The following is an 18277-nucleotide window of genomic DNA, read 5'->3' on the forward strand; positions in this document are numbered from 1 at the left end:
CATGCAAAACAGCTACATATACTCTTTCAGCAATCTGACGACCTTGTGGCCTCTGTTCTACTTCGCAACTATTGGTATGCGTAGCTCACTGCAATCCGGCCCGCACCTGGCTGTATCTTGTGCTCAGAATAACTAACTTTTCCTATCCTAAACGGTGGTGCCACTACACTAGTGTCATCCACAACCAGCCTTAACAGTACCTGCATTGACCAACAAAGTGTAACAGGTGTAGAACTCCATCCCACAAACTGACATCCGGCACCTGCATAACATAATGCATGCACATTTGTATACTTGCATTCAATATTCTGGCTGTTACACAGGTTATAAATCTACCAGTAATTCATATTTCCAATAGCTGATTCTTGCACTTTCATTAATCTGTGACCTTGCAATGTTAATCACTTAAATATGTTACCTAGTGCCGGCCGCGGTGGCCGTGCGGTTCTAGGTACTTCAGTCCAGAGCTACGTGACTGCTACGGTCGCAGGTTCGACTCCTGCCTTGGGCATGGATGTGTGTGATATCCTTAGGTTAGTTAGGTTTAAGTAGTTCTAAGTTCTAGGGGACTGATGACCTCAGATGTTGAGTCACATATTGCTCAGAGCCATTTGCACCATTTTTATGTTACCTAGTCAAATGAATTTCCGAGATTTCATTACTCCACATCATTTATTTTTTGGTGCTGCGAATTTTTTTCCATCAGTGTGTGATAAAATCTGAATATACACTACAGGTACTGAGGGGTCGCTTCCCGAGAGGTGTTGTGGACAAGCGTTTCATAGTGCTTGCTACTGCAGGATGGCATTGAGAGCAAACTATGTTCCCATGTAAAATATACCTGACATTTATTAGATGTATACAGGGTGGTCAGTAAAAGTCTGGAAACCTTGTACGGTTATTGAAGGGTAGATTGTACTGAGAAAGAATCGTAAGAAAAAATAAATTCGTTACGTTGTCCTTTTTCCGAGATAATTATCATTCTAGTCAGGCGATCAAGCCGTTGTGCGCGCCCATTCAAGCGGCCCGCCACATAAAATTAGTATCAGTCGTTCTCGTAGTGTAGATGATAGGGCACGAGACTGCTCAGCATTTGGCTCGCGTTCGATCCTCACCACCGCAGCATGTCCAATTCTTCTATGCTCTCTTGTTCTGTTTTAGGAAACCAAACGAAGAACACGTTTGGTGACACCATTTCTGGCGGGAGGCTTGAATTTGAGCGCATAATTGCATAACTGGCTGACTTCGCTGCTGACTAACTCCGAAACAGCGCAACGCATCGAATGCTTCCCTTAGCAATTATTACCTAACACCTACCATGCAACAACCTTATAAGCTTTTCATACTGTTTCTCACCACACTTTTTATACCAGTTGTATTTGATGAGAGTGATAGCAGCCCCAAAATTGAGGACGTCACTAAAATAAATAAATAAATACATGAAATTTCCTGGCAGATTCAAACTGTGTGCCGTACCGAGACTCGAACTCGGAACCTTTGCCTTTCGCGGACAAGTGCTCTACCAACTGAGCCAGGAAATTTCATATCAGCACACACTCCACTCGAGAGTGAAAATCTAATTCTGGAAACATCCCCCAGGCTGTGGCTAAGCCATGTCTCCGCAATATCCTTTCTTTCAGGAGTGCTAGTTCTGCAATGTTCGCAGGAGAGTTTCTGTAAAGTTTGGAAGGTAGGAGACGTGGTACTGGCAGAAGTAAAGCTGTGAGAAAGGGGCGTGAGTCGTGGTTGGATAGCTCAGTCGGTAGAACACTTGCCCGCGACAGGCAAAGGTCCCGAGTTCGAGTCTCGGTCCGGCACACAGTTTTAAGCTGCAAGGAAGTTTCATATCAGTGCACACTCCACTGCAGAGTGAAAATCTCATTCTGGAAATAAATACATAATGAAGATCAGTTTTGCAGTCAGAGGTAAATTTCTGCCTAATCTCAACTGATTGAATCCGGTTATAACAAACAAACAAACAAAAAATTATTATACAAGAATGATGCTAGTCTTTCCTTCATGAAATGTGCAGGAATCGATTATTCCCAAAAAAGAAATATTAACAAATTGTTCAAACTGAGTAGTTACAGCAGAAAGACAACAAAGTTTTAAAAGCTTCTCTAGCTACATTGAGTTAGTGTTAACATAAATGACCTGTTAATAACAAGTGATGAAAATCTGTTACAGTGGATCACGTTCTTCACTAAAAGGAGTGTTACACAGCGCATAGTTTCATTGTTTTCATTGAAACCTGTGTCAGGATTCTTTTGTGTTGGACTTGTGTCGTTCTTCAAACAAGATGTCGGGAATTTTTGTGGCTCCAGTTTTAGGCTTTGACACAAGATGAAGTTGAGGGAATAATCCAAGGATCTTACTAGAATTACAGCTGTGTAACTTTTTCTTTACCCTCGCTGCAAACTGTGCCTGTAGCACGGCTGGGCTGCTGGAGGTTTCTGCCGACGATGGATTAAGCACCGTGCACGTGGGCAGGCAGACAGCTTTCTCTCTCGGCTTTAATTACATTCCGCTGGAGCCAGCCTATGCCTCTAATGGCGCTTGTGCTGACACCAGAGTCGTGCCTCTCTTTCCCATGCCGCCGTCTTTGAGTTTCATCTTTTCGGTACAGACTGCGAGCTCCGTCCTATTTCCAGCCAATACGACTGCTCATATGACACTCGACAAAGCAGTAGGTCTTGACGTGCACACTTAGACAATGTAGAGATTACTGAAAGACACAAGTTGCTGCTGGTATGTTGATGCATCACGAACGGGGATGGGGAGAAACTTCTTGCGTGCAGAAGCCAGTGAACAGGAAAGATAAAACGGGGAATGCCTATTCAAATCTCCATACGGAGCCGTAGTGGTGTATGCCATATTTAATGAACCTCCGAGTTCGAGAGTGGCGAATTGTGTCCGAGAAGCATGCCTCCATAATCGCAAAACAATCTGATGTTTAGACCTGTCGCTTGTACGAAGCAATTTCGGTATAGTCCGAAATTTGGTGCCTAGAACAATGGTAGCACAGGTGGACACACTAAACAAAGGTATCTTCGCTTCATCAAACAGAACTCTTACTACCTGTAAGTGTGGTTTGTAACAAGTATTTTACAAAAGGGTTCTTTAACATAGGACAAAGTAATAGGAATATGAGCCGAGCGTGATACATATCCAAGATGCAAGTCTTCTCATCACGTTCCTTCGCCAACAAACATTCTTATAATCTTCGTAGTCTACATCTACATGGATACTCTGCAAATCACATTCAAGTGCCTGGCAGAGGGTTCATTGAACCACCTTCACAATTCTCTAGTATTCCAATCTTGTATAGCGCGCGAAAAGAATTAACACCTATATCTTTCCGTAAGAGCTCTGATTTCCCTTATTTTGTCGTGGAGTTCGTTCCTCCCTAGGTAGATCGGTGTCAACAAAATATTTTCGCATTCGGAAGAGAAGTTTGGTGATTGTAATTTCGTGAGAAGATACCGTCGCAACGAAAAACGTTTAATGATTTCGAACCCAAATCCTGTATCATTTCTGTGACACTCTCCCCCATATTCCGCATAATACGATACGTGCTGCCTTTCTTTGAATTTTTTCGATGTACTCCGTCAGTCCTATCTGGTAAGGATCCCACACCGCGCAGCAGTATTCTAAAAAAGGACGGACAAGGTTACTCTAGGCAGTCTGCTTAGTAGGTCTGTTACATTTTCTAAGTGTCTTTCCAAGTTTTTGGTTCGCCTTCCCCACAACATTTTCTGTGTGTTCCTTCCAATTTAAGTTTTTCGTAATTGTAATACCTAGGTATTTATATGAATTTACAGCTTTTAGATTAGACCGATTATCGTGTAACCGAAGTTTAACGAGTTTCTTTTAGCAGTCATGTGGATGACATCACATTTTTCGTTATTTAGGATCAACTGCCACTTTTTGTACCATTCAGATATCTTTTCTAAATCGTTTCGCAATTTGTTTTGATCTTTTGATGACTTTATTAGTCGATAAACGACAGCGTCATCTGCAAACAACCGAAGACGACTGCTCAGATTGTCTCCAAAATCGTTTATATAGATAAGGAACAGCAAAGGGCCTATAACACTAACTTCGGGAACGCCAGAAATCATTTCTGTTTTACTCGATGACTTTGCGTCAGTTACTACGAACTGTGACCTCTCTAACAGGATATTCCACAAGCACGCAATTTCGCTACGAGCCGCTTGTGTGGTACAGTGTCAAAAGCCTTCCGGTAATCCAGAAATACGGAATCGATCTGGAATCCCTTGTCAATAGCACTCAACACTTCATGTGAAGTCAATACATTTTTAACAGCGACTTGTGCAACCTACCCAGAACGGGATATAAACACAGAGATGACTTTTTTCCTCTTAACTACTCTACCGACTATGTGTTCATCCAACTGGACCACCGGTTTCGAGGCGTGAAGAAAAGTCATTGTAAAGTACAATGAACGTGGCGTGTTTGGAAAAAATGTAGAGCTTTCCTATCAGAGATTCTTTTACAAATGGCGTTTAAATATTTACAGTCAAAAGTTCCCTATCATCGCTCGTTTTTGTTTCGAGGAAAATTTCGTGCAGATGAACAAGGAAATGGTGTCATATTTTCTTTTCCTTCTAGCAGGCTATTTAATAAATTCACTGGTGTGACTGACAGGTGTGTTTTGCCGGGACGCTGCATCTTCAGCGGTAACGTAGCGAAAGGCCGCTGCTATAGGCATGTTGTGAGCGACTCAAGAGAAAAAAGTTCATCTGTATCTGCTACTCCACGAGCCATGCTGTGGCTCCTGGCGGAGGGTACTTCTTGTACCACTTTACAACTGTCGCTTCCCCCTTCCATGAACCAGTCGCGAGTGGTTCACGGAAAGGACGATCGATGGCAAGTTACCGTTAAGTTCAAATCTCAACTAATTTTATCTTTTCGTGGAGCATACGTAAGTGGAAGGGGAGTTGGTTGACTCTCCTAGGGACGTACACTCTCAGTATAGTGCATAAAGCGTTTCCTGTAGCGCCTTCCACTCACACTGTATTAGTTTCTTTGTGACGCTATATCTCATGGAACTTCTGACGTTATCTATTAAGCTATTTATATACAGGGTGAGTCACTAACTATTGCCACCAAGAATAGTTCCGAAAGAATGATAGTAGCTGAAAATTTTGTGGGACAAATGTTGTATGGGACAACGGGGGCCATAATATGACGATGGTTTTTTGTTGCTAGGTGGGGTCGCGTCAGAGATATGAAGGTCAAGTTTGCTTTTTTTAATGGGATGCTATAGTTTCGTGCTTATTTTCTGATCGCGGCTGTCGAGACGAATCCAATGTTTCTTTGAAGGTCAACGAAAGTCAAAAAGGTGACATGAACGTCCATTTACAGAAGGTGTGTCGAAGCGATGACCATTGGTATCAATGCAGTGCTGCAATTTTCTTATCATGGATTGAGCGGTATTCCTTATCACTTTTACGTTAAAACGTTTATCTCCCGTGTTAGTGACGTGCTGTGTGCTGTTTGCGAAGAACTCTTCAATCAAGTGTTGCAACAGACGGCATAAAGCAACGTGATACGGCACATCATTCACAATATTCTATTGCAAAATAAGGAACTCATTTGATACGAGTACAGGACGATTATCCTTACGAATCCATCTGAATCCCCGTTAGGTATAGTGTTGCAGGGCTGTCATGAAAGGTGTCAGACAAGGTGGTATAACAATAAAGCTTCCTGATTCTTGCACAGGAAGGAAAAGAGTTTTCAGTACATTTACGTTTTTATCCACCCATTGCAGCAGAAAGAAGACTAACATGGCAAATTATTTTTTTCGTAACGACGCGAAACATGTATTTTTTATTATCTCAGTAAATATAGATGCTCATAATTGGTGAATTGATTAACGTAATTCCATAACACCCACTCTGTTTCAAACTTCACTATTCGAGGCAGTTGACTAGCTTGCTTTCTGTAATCACTTCAGGTCGGAAGGAATATACATAACATATTATGGACAACGCCATACACTTTAGCACTTAGAGACAAAAATGGGCTACGCTCTGATCAGTTATAAATTTAAACAATTAAATGTGTCTTGTAAAGAATCCATCGGTGGGAAACGGGTATAATTTTCCACGTATCCTTCGCTTCACGGTGGCCAAATTTATTTATTTTAGATCCTTCGAAAGCCGGAGTAGAAGTCCACAGGCACTCTGAATTAAATTTTAACATGACACCTAACTGGAGTATCTTTGCGAGTATCCTTTGACTAGACAATTCGGGATGGAGCCCGATTTCGGATTCAAGAGAAATACACGTGACTGCACACGGGTGTTATTGCGTCTCCAGCAAATAGTTTCGGAATCAGGAGGAAAATAAGAGACGAACAAGTTGTATCGGTTTTATGTGGAAAAATTTCATCCAACGTGAGTTCAGAGTGAAAGACACGAGTTTCTCATGTTTCCAGCACCTGATTAATCGCCAGGAAACCTTCCTGCTCCATATTGGCGAGGGGAACCAACATCAAAGAAAGGCATGTCTTTTATAGTCAACCAGCATATCAAATTTAATATTTCCTAAATGTGGAGTGACGCATAGTGACCGAAATTATACGAAGTTACTTAAGTACTTGTGCGTCGAAACGAGATAATCAACATCTCCAGTCGTCTTGGAATCACACGGAAAAATGTAAAGACGGAAGGTTCGTAGTTAATAAAGTATCGATTAAATAATTTTCTACACACTGCTTTCATAACAGAAATTTATTCTCTGCTGCCTGTATCCATTCGTTCATTCGTGCATTCCACATTTCGCAATATTTCCATTATAGGAATTTACTAGTTGTATGTTCTCTTTATCCAACTTGCTATTACTTTCTTTTTTTTTAATTCAGGTTGTTCATGTCTGTGGAATCGTCAAAACCGAAGTTTCTCTGATGGTTTTAGATTGCAATGCAGTGCTCTGCGAGTATTATATTATTCCACCATCAGATGCTATGGAAGGCTTTATCATTTTTTAAAGTTTCTATTCCTACTAAATACGACCCGAGAGAAAAAAGTATTGCGATCGCACTATGAGTGGGATTCGTACAGCACTTTGCATTCCACTCTACATAACCTCAAAAATACAAATGAACGTCAGAACTTACTTTCATGTAGAAACTGAAGTATTTCCCATTTAGTGGAGGCGACAGAAAGGTGCGCGTTTTGTATCCACACAGGTACTACGACTGAAAAATATCTCATGCCTGATGATGTTTAGCAATAGTAGAAAAATGGTTCAAATGGCTGTAAGCACTATGGGACTTAACATCAGAGGTCATCAGTCCCCTAGACTTAGAACTACTTAAACCTAACCAACCTAAGGACATCACACACATCCATGCCCGAGGCAGGATTCGAACCTGCGACCGTAGCAGCAGTGCGGTTCCGGACTGAAGCGCCTAGAACCGCTCGGCCACAACGGCCGGCAACAACAGTACAAATTAATGGCAAGAGTGTCGCTATAGCAGCAGATAGCTGTACAATTTGATTTTCGATTGATATCTACAAACAATGGGGCACGAATTATAGACAGTATTTGGAAATCACTGAAATACGTTGTTTGCCATGATGCGCAAACATTAAAAATAGGGAATGAATTTTTTAGTGTCTACAACTGCAGCATCACATGCTAACTTTAGAAACAGTAAAAGATAAGAAAGTTCTGGCAGGAGGATGTTGCTGCAAGCTCTATTTTCGATGCTGACGCGTTTTTCCAGGGCTCACTGTATTAAAAGCAAGTGATCCACATTTCAAGCCGAATATTTCAGAGCGTAAAATGCACCACTTTGCATGCCGGCGTCCTGGAGCACTTTAGGCTGCAGCTAATGCAGCAGATATAAACGAATGTTTACGGGAGGCGCGACAGCCTCGGCCGTGAAGCGCGGGTCTGGATGGAGCCGGCGTTTGCGCCCACGCGCCGCGTAATGTGCCGCGTGTGTATCGGGTCGATGCACTGCAGCTGCGTGCAGAAATACGCGTAACGCACGGCCGCTGTCCCAGGGCGCCCACGCGTGTCGTCCGTCAGCTGTTTGGAGAGCGCCGGGGTCCAGGCGCCGCCGCACACGGAAGTGAACGCTGCGCTTTACGACTTCCCGACGTTGCGGAATCCCGCTTCTCCCATTGTGCTGTCTCGTCGCTGATGTTCTCCCTGTCCAAGAGACAGAGTGGGCTGTCCACAAGACACCGGGTGCTTCCGCACTGATGCTTCGTAAGCGGGTCAACAGATAGCCATTTCAACACGTTCTCTCATCTGTCCACAGATATTAACAACTGACTGTCTATACTTAAATTATGAACACAGCCTGCTGCCTACCTCCTAGATTGGTCAGGAATCTGCCTCGTCATGAGCAGTACCCTCCGTAGCACACTGCAGGTCATTAAAATACCATCAAACGTATGGTAGAAAATAACAAATTATTACACTACTGGCCATTAAAATTGCTACACCAGGAAGAAACGCAGATGATAAACGAGTATTCATTGGACAAATATATTATACTAGAACTGAAATGTGATTACATTTTCACGCAATTTGGGTGCATAGATCCTGAGAAATCAGTACCCAGAACAACGACCTCTGGCCGTAATAACGGCCTTGATACACTTGGGTATTGAGTCAAACAGAGCTTGGATGGCGTGTACAGGTACAACTGCCGATGTAGTTTCAACACGATACCACAGTTCATCAAGAGTAGTGACTGGCGTATTGTGACGAGCCAGTTGCTCGGCCACCATTGACCAGAGGTTTTCAATTGGTGAGAGATCTAGAAAATGTGCTGGCCAGGGCAGCAGTCGAACATTTTCTGAATCCAGAAAGGCCCGTACAGGACCTGCAACATGCGGTCGTGCATTATCCTGCTGAAATGTAGGGTTTCCCAGGGATCGAATGAAGGGTAGAGCCACGGGTCGTAACATATCTGAAATGTAACGTCCACTGTTGAAAATGCCGTCAATGCGAGCAAGAGGTGACCGAGACGTGCAACCAATGGCAGCCCATACCATCACGCCGGGTGATACACCAGTACGGCGATGACGAATACACGCTTCCAATGTGCGTTCACCGCGATGTCGCCAAACACGGGTGCGACCATCATGATGCTGTAAACAGAACCTGGATTCATCCGAAAAAAGGAAGTTTTGCCATTCGTGCACCCAGATTCGCCGTCGAGTGCACCATCGCAGGCGCTCCTGCCTGTGATGCAGCGTCAAGGGTAACCGCAGCCATGGTCTCCGAGCTGACAGTCCATACTGCTGCAAACGTCGTCGAACTGTTCGTGCAGGTGGTTGTTGTCTTGCAAACGTCCCCATCTGTTGACTCAGGGATCGAGACGTGGCTGAACGATCCGTTACAGCCATACGGATAAGATGCCTATCATCTCGACTGCTAGTGATACGAGGCCGTTGGGATTCAGCACGGCGTTCCGTATTACCCTCCTGAACCCACCAATTTCATATTCTGCAATCATTTGATCTCGACCAACACAAGCAGTAATGTCGCGATACGATAAACCGCAATCGCGATAGGCTACAATCCGACCTCTATCAAAGTCGGAAACATGATGGTACGCATTTCTCCTCCTTGCACGAGGCATCACAACAACGTTTGACCACGCAACGCCGGTCAACTGCTGTTTGTGTATGAGAAATCGGTTGGAAACTTTGCTCATGTCAGCACGTTGTAGGTGTCGCCACCGGCGCCAACCTTGTGTGAAGCTAATCATTAGAGTATCACAGCATCTTCTTCCTGTCTGTTGAATTTCGCGTCTGTAGAACGTCATCTTCGTGGTGTAGCAATTTTAATGGCCAGTAGTGTACTTTTCGTGCGTAGGAGAAATGCGTGATTACATTTGTAGGCGATTTGAAGGTAAACGATGAGAAATTTAGTACACAATGCGCAGAGACAACTGCGCTGTTTAGCATACCCGTAGATGCTCAGTCCGATTTCTGGAGAGCTGCAGTGAATGGAAGCAACTGATATGCTCAAGCAAATTCATTTAAAGGAAGTGAGAATGTCAAGGAAACAGAAACATCTTACTGAAATAGTAATAAGATGGAGTAGCACAATCAAACTTGAAAATATGGGTATCACATCACGTACATTGTCATATTATCAAACAAAAGTCAAGAAATACGGTTCGAAAGAATTATCCGAATAAGACGGAAATCGGTAGATGTCATGTCCATCAACAGACAAACAAATTGTCACAATTTCAGAATGATTGGATGGTTTATTCAAGATAAAGAACTCAGAAACTGAGGAAGTCGGTAACGCATTGGAGCATCTGTAGCCCCGATGCAGTTATTTGTCTTTGTATTGATGGGAGTGTTATTGGATGTCGTAAGAGATATTGTGCCAAATTCTGAGCAACTGTTGTGTTAGACCGTCAAAATCCCGAGCTTCTTGGAGGGCCCTGCCTGTAATGCTTCAAACATACGTCGGCCGCTGTGGCCAAGCGGTTCTAGGGGCTTCAGTTCGGATCCGCGCTGCTGCTACGGTCGCAGGTTCGAATCCTGCCTCGGGCATGGATGTGTGTGATATCCTTAGTTGCGTTTAAGTAGTTCTCAGTCTAGGGAACTGATGACCTCAGATGTTAAGTCCCACAGTGCTTAGAGCCATTTGAACCATTTCAAACGTCCTCAACTGGGGAGAGATCGGCAACGTTGCTGGCCAAGGTAGGGTTTGGCAACCACGAAGAAAAACAGTAGAAACTCTTACCGAGTGCGGGAGGGCATTATCTTGCTGAAATGTAAAACCAGGGTGGTCAACAAAATGGATAATAGAATGTAGTTGACGCCCGCTGAGGTGCAAGGGTGTCGTGAATGACAACCAAAGGGACCTTACCATAGAAACAAGTGGCACCGCTGACCATCAAACCTTGTTTTCGGGGCGTATTGTGGGCGACAGTCAGGATGGCCTCTGGTAATCGGTCAAGGAAAGTGGGACAGCAGCTGGACATGAAGTACATGAATACTGATAAAAGAACCAACAGCTGTATTGGAATCCAACGTCGTTATTTTTTTTAACACATGATGCCAGTTTCGACCAAATGGCATCATCTTCAGGCTCAAGCATAACCTGCCATCCGCAACCGCAGTGACAACGACCAACGAAGTCTTCAAATGGGAACAATCATCAGACATGTGCTGGCGTACATGCTTGATAACTGTTCCCATTTGAAGTTTTCGTTGGTCGTTGTCACTGCGGTTGAGGATGCCAGGTTATGCTTGGGGCCCAAAGGTGAAGGCGAAACGGGTAGCATGTGTTAAAAAGCATAAACGACGTTGGATTCCAATACAGCTGTTGGTTTTATTACCATTATTCAAGTAGGCGCGATAGTATCCCACAACTGCCTGTGGCGTCTCCAGAACCATCTTTGATGCTCATCGGGGCTCAGTTCGAAGCAGGACTCATCACTGAAGACAGTTCTGCTCCAGACAATGAGATTCCAGGCCTGTCGTTGTAATAAATGTGCTTCTTAGCTTCCTTATTGTGGTTCCTTATAGAAGATACGATTTTTGGCTGTAGTTATAGCTTCTACGAATGTTGCTACTACACTCCTGGAAATTGAAATAAGAACACCGTGAATTCATTGTCCCAGGAAGGGGAAACTTTATTGACACATTCCTGGGGTCAGATACATCACATGAACACACTGACAGAACCACAGGCACATAGACACAGGCAACAGAGCATGCACAATGTCGGCACTAGTACAGTGTATATCCACCTTTCGCAGCAATGCAGGCTGCTATTCTCCCATGGAGACGATCGTAGAGATGCTGGATGTAGTCCTGTGAAGCGGCTTGCCATGCCATTTCCACCTGGCGCCTCAGTTGGACCAGCGTTCGTGCTGGACGTGCAGACCGCGTGAGACGACGCTTCATCCAGTCCCAAACACGCTCAATGGGGGACAGATCCGGAGATCTTGCTGGCCAGGGTAGTTGACTTACACCTTCTAGAGCACGTTGGGTGGCACGGGATACATGCGGACGTGCATTGTCCTGTTGGAACAGCAAGTTCCCTTGCCGGTCTAGGAATGGTAGAACGATGGGTTCGATGACGGTTTGGATGTACGGTGCACTATTCAGTGTCCCCTCGACGATCACCAGTGGTGCACGGCCAGTGTAGGAGATCGCTCCCCACACCATGATGCCGGGTGTTGGCCCTGTGTGCCTCGGTCGTATGCAGTCCTGATTGTGGCGCTCACCTGCACGGCGCCAAACACGCATACGACCATCATTGGCACCAAGGCAGAAGCGACTCTCATCGCTGAAGACGACAAGTCTCCATTCGTCCCTCCATTCACGCCTGTCGCGACACCACTGGAGGCGGGCTGCACGATGTTGGGGCGTGAGCAGAAGACGGCCTAACGGTGTGCGGGACCGTAGCCCAGCTTCATGGAGACGGTTGCGAATGGTCCTCGCCGATACCCCAGGAGCAACAGTGTCCCTAATTTGCTGGGAAGTGGCGGTGCGGTCCCCTACGGCACTGCGTAGGATCCTACGGTCTTGGCGTGCATCCGTGCGTCGCTGCGGTCCGGTCCCAGGTCGACGGGCACGTGCACCTTCCGCCGACCACTGGCGACAACATCGATGTACTGTGGAGACCTCACGCCCCACGTGTTGAGCAATTCGGCGGTACGTCCACCCGGCCTCCCGCATGCCCACTATACGCCCTCGCTCAAAGTCCGTCAACTGCACATACGGTTCACGTCCACGCTGTCGCGGCATGCTACCAGTGTTAAAGACTGCGATGGAGCTCCGTATGCCACGGCAAACTGGCTGACACTGACGGCGGCGGTGCACAAATGCTGCGCAGCTAGCGCCATTCGACGGCCAACACCGCGGTTCCTGGTGTGTCCGCTGTGCCGTGCGTGTGATCATTGCTTGTACAGCCCTCTCGCAGTGTCCGGAGCAAGTGTGGTGGGTCTGACACACCGGTGTCAATTTTTTCTTTTTTCCATTTCCAGGAGTGTATTTGATGACTTGATTCTGTTGCAACCCCGACATGGAGGTACATCCAACTGCCGAGTGTTTGTATCTTCAGCTTCCTTCTCAAATATATTAATCGAGCCCCGCTACCAGAGTGTTCTCAAAAGTATTCAATTCCGAAAACGGAATAAAACTACCAACCATTATATTTTGGATGTAGTACTGGAATGTATTGCCTGTAAACGGATAGGGCAGACAATCATTGTGCTCTGAGTGCAGTCCTACTTTGGCATCCGCTATAATGAGGAAGCTTACGTATTAGCGAAGGAAGCTGCATCTACAGGAACCGTTATCGATGTGAAATTGCGTATGTAGACTGCGTACGTGAAGTGAAGAGCATCGGAAAACTGCAGTGGCAAGAGATGTGTGATGTGTCTCAACAAACGAAACACGGATATTACGCGGCATTACACCCTCAATTTATTACAAGGCCGTGGTTTACCAAGACGCATTTGGACCGATCTACAATTTCCACTATCATTCGACGCAGCTTTAACCACGCCTCGTTTCCTCTACATTTGTATAGAAGCAACATTTGGGATTCCCCTGGATGTGACTGTGATGGCGCGTAAGAAGCTCATGTAAACCACGACTTGTTTTCATTTTCCAAATTTGACAATGAACGATGAAAATTTTTGTGGACTTTGATGAGTATGGGTTACTTTCTCCCTCAATCAGCGTCTTCTCTTTTCGTTTTTAAAGACATTGGCTTGTATAAAGTGATTGTCATTTTTCTTAAGAGTATAGGGAAAATCTGTAGGACACATATTTTCATTTTTCTGTGTCACTTATTATTAAATTTAAGAAGCAGTGTGAACTAATTACATAAATACGTCTAGTTTACGTATCATTCTATTTGTTAAACATTTGTTGTGGATAAAGTTGATGGCTGGAGCTTTCAGTTCTGCAAATATGTGAATTTGTATTTTCTTTGTATGATTATGTATTTATGTAAACGAGTATTATCCATGGCTAAATATAGTACAAACTCTGGAGGCTAAATGAAACAAAAAGAAACCAAAAGAGACCCCTGCCTCAGTAATCGAATTATAAAAACTTAAAACGGGGTACTGCAAACATATGGGGATACTTCACTTAAGATACATGTATACAAATTATTCAAAGGAAATGTCTTTGGCCTGTGGGAACTAACTTTACAAGGAATAATACTGCGCAGTGACGCCACTTCATCAGAAATACAACGTCTATCAACAATCATCACATGAAACACAACAGACCGACAACAGATATGAATAACGCAATCTAGGCTGATTTTAGCTCGATGTAATTGAATCCGGGCGAGTTAAAGTGATGAAATATCTACGGATTTAAAATTAGTAAGAGACAAAATGTAATTCTGTCGGCTTGGCTTCGTAGTTCCAGACTCTGACGATTCGGAATATCTCATGTGCGCTAATTTAATTTCCACTGGGCAATCGGACTTGTTTAATCAAATGATATGCAAGTTCTAAGTAATTACTACAGTTCGTACTTTTTTTATATCTGTAATATGATGGTAATGGCGGCTATACAATTTTCACCCAACCCCGTTATCACCGTCCATCCAGCAAGAATCACCCACATTTTGTTACAAAACTGTTTAATAGAATATAAAATATGGCGTTAGTATAGATGAAACATTATAAACCAATGTTTGGGAAAGGAATAAATGATTATTTTCATTAAATTTACGATAATGTGTGCATCTTAACAGTACAGTGCCAGGAGGTGGAAAGATAATATAGAAAGTGACAAAAGAAGGAAGACAGGCACAAGACAGAGATCACATCACAAAGGTATTTTAAATTACATTCCTTCTTTCAGTTTTGAAACACTGTGGAATCCTATTTTATGAATAAGACTCATTTCTTTGTCTTTAACGGCTCAGTGCATATTTAATTCGTTACAGTTAGTAAAAGTATTTTTACTAGAACAATAAAATAGAAAAAAGATCGATGTCATTATACGGTACAATAAGCCAACATATAATCAAGCATGAATTGTGACAGAGATATAAATCTTACCTCTATGACACAGACACATCACGGGCTCACATCCGTCTTTTTGAGTGTATTACGAGTATAATGCAATCTTAGCATTGCATTGCCTCGCCTTGCCTTTTCAATTCAAATACCGCTATGTAATCACTGCTATACCAATATAGGTACAAGGTCCCACTGTATTTTGACAGTTCAAATCCTTGTCACACAGTAATGCAAGCACAAGCGCAGTTGTGGGGGCACTCAGCTGCACATGTCATTCTTATGCCTTGCTTTAAAATTGACATAACAGCAACTCTCTTCTGCAATTCTTCCCTGGCTTCCAATTACTGTATCTTCTGAGTGCGTAGAGGAAACTCCACCTGCTGTATCAGCCAAACGATTTCCACATGACAGCCGGTCGCACTCCATGTTGAACTTTACCATATTGCTGCTCTGCTGGCCCGGTTAGTCTCTCAGACTCTACGGCATTTACTTACTTCTCCAGCGAGTGTCCCACTCCACTGCATCACCCTCAGCTTATGACTACGGCCAACCCCTTGGCCAGCTATGTCAATAACGAAGACAAGCATAGCTGGCGCGCCATGCCAGCCCCAGCGTGATATCCCTAAATCGCTTCAGGCAAAGGCTGGGATGGTTCCTTTGAAAGGGCACGGCCGACTTCCTTCCCCTTCCTTCCCCAATTCGATTGGGCCGAGGACTCCGCCTTTTAGTCCCCTCCCCCAAATGAATCGAACAACCAACCAGGCCCAGCGACGAGTCCAAGGCTGCCTGCCACTGCCCACGATGGTCTCCAGCACTGGCCCAAGTTGATGTAGCCGGTTGAGCTCAATACTGCCGAAACCAAGTCCAGCTGCAATCGGCTTCCGACATACAACGTCCAACTGTCTAATGAGGCTCTGCTGCTCCGGAGCGAAATTCTAAGCCAGCGGTTCCGGCAGATAAACAAGACCTGGCAGCACGTCCTACATGGCTCACTCGGAAGGTCTTATCCGCTGCTTAGTCCAGCAGAGCTGAGCTGGGTTCAGGTTATCACCTCTTTCAAGCTGTATCACTGTACAGCGAACTGCTGATGTCGCGCTGCAACAGCATGGCTTGTTCTCTTGCTGTATCCAAGACGACTGCAATACTGTGAACAGCGAGAGGGACGGGCGAGCCGCTAAGGACTTGTTGCAACCCTTGTTCACAGCACGAGCAGCCCTTAGCGGCTCGCCATCTCACAAGTGTTCATGACGTCGCCTTTCCGGCTTAGATCTTTTTTAATATGTGCTTGTAAGTACTGCATCTTTTCGAGTCAGTACAAACTTTAATTTTATTAATGTACTATATACCTAATGTTTTAGTACAGTTAGTCTAGTTCTGAAGACGACGCTCATAGTAGCGTCGAAACCAGGTCAATTTTGACTTAATATTTGTGACCTAGGGCTTATTTGTTACAATATGATACGATTCTGTTTCATGTATGAAACTAAATTATTTTCGAAAGATTATCACTGTTTCACGATTTTGTAAGACTCTAATACTGATTATATAAGTTATCAAAAATTACTTTTTATCAATCAGTAGCATTAATGCAGTGAAGGTTTCAGGTTCCTCACATAGCACACCCACTACACACACATGTTGTGCTTTGTTCCGTACATTGCTGATGACAAATTGTGAGACGTATACGTAACTGATGCTAAATATATCAAAAATGTCTTCTCCAAGTTGTAAGTAGTATCAGCACTAATCCATAAATTGCTTCATTACTCGCCTCGAAACATATAAATAAATTAATTGACACCACGAACAGCAGTAACTACATAAACGCTAATACAGTGCTGTACATAGTTTTTTTATTATAATTATTACTACTATTAGAGTCGCTAGACATAAAACATTAACAGCCTGAAGTCGTCCAATTTTGTCACATCTGAAGTATGGATTTGTAATTAACCCCCTCTTTCCAAGTAATTAACAAGCGAAGTCTTATATGAAAATTTGAGGGGCACGAAGATTACAATAAACTTTAAAGTTTACCTAGCTTGACGTGTGGAACGGCTACAGTTCTTCTTGTCTAGGGTCTGATTCTTGAAGCTGAAAATGTAACATCAGGTACTCACTGTTGCTCTGAACTAAATAAATTTGAAGATTGTTGTTGCAGATTTTTTTTTACGTTAGTCTATTTTTCACTAATTTTCTCAGGTTATATACGAGGGCAGTTCAATAAATAATGCAACACATTTTTTTTCTGAAACAGGGGTTGTTTTATTCAGCATTGAAATACACCAGGTTATTCCCCAATCTTTTAGCTACACAACACTATTTTTCAACGTAATCTCCATTCAATGCTACGGCCTTACGCCACCTTGAAATGAGGGCCTGTATGCCTGCACGGTACCATTCCACTGGTCGATGTCGCAGCCAACGTCGTACTGCATCAATAACTTCTTCATCATCCGCGTAGTGCCTCCCACGGATTGCGTCCTTCATTGGGCCAAACATATGGAAATCCGACGGTGCGAGATCGGGGCTGTAGGGTGCATGAGGAAGAACAGTCCACTGAAGTTTTGTGAGCTCCTCTCGGGTGCGAAGACTTGTGTGAGGTCTTGCGTTGTCATGAAGAAGGAGTAGTTCGTTCAGATTTTTGTGCCTACGAACACGCTGAAGTCGTTTCTTCAATTTCTGAAGAGTAGCACAATACACTTCAGAGTTGATCGTTTGACCATGGGGAAGGACATCGAACAGAATAACCCCTTCAGCGTCCCAGAAGACTATAACCATGACTTTACCGGCTGAGGGTATGGCTTTAAACTTTTTCTTGGTAGGGGAGTGGGTGTGGCGCCATTCCATTGATTGCCGTTTTGTTTCAGGTTCGAAGTGATGAACCCATGTTTCATCGCCTGTAACAATCTTTGACAAGAAATTGTCACCCTGAGCCACATGACGAGCAAGCAATTCCGCACCGATGGTTCTCCTTTGCTCTTTATGGTGTTCGGTTAGACAACGAGGGACCCAGCGGGAACAAACCTTTGAATATCCCAACTGGTGAACAATTGTGACAGCACTACCAACAGAGATGTCAAGTTGAGCACTGAGTTGTTTGATGGTGATCCGTCGATCATCTCGAACGAGTGTGTTCGCACGCTCCGCCATTGCAGGAGTCACAGCTGTGCACGGCCGGCCCGCACGCGGGAGATCAGACAGTCTTGTTTGACCTTGCGGCGATGATGACACACGCTTTGCCCAACGACTCACCGT

General features: G+C 44.2%; 1 protein-coding gene across 1 annotated transcript in view; it reads left to right on the forward strand.

Annotated features, from left to right (window-relative positions):
• Positions 1–18277, forward strand: part of LOC126416207 (uncharacterized) — a 1274366-nt gene that overhangs the window by 747853 nt on the left and 508236 nt on the right. The gene's annotated exons all lie outside the window — the stretch shown is intronic.

This window comes from Schistocerca serialis, chromosome 8 (assembly GCF_023864345.2).
Source record: "Schistocerca serialis cubense isolate TAMUIC-IGC-003099 chromosome 8, iqSchSeri2.2, whole genome shotgun sequence".
Taxonomy (NCBI): domain Eukaryota; kingdom Metazoa; phylum Arthropoda; class Insecta; order Orthoptera; family Acrididae; genus Schistocerca; species Schistocerca serialis.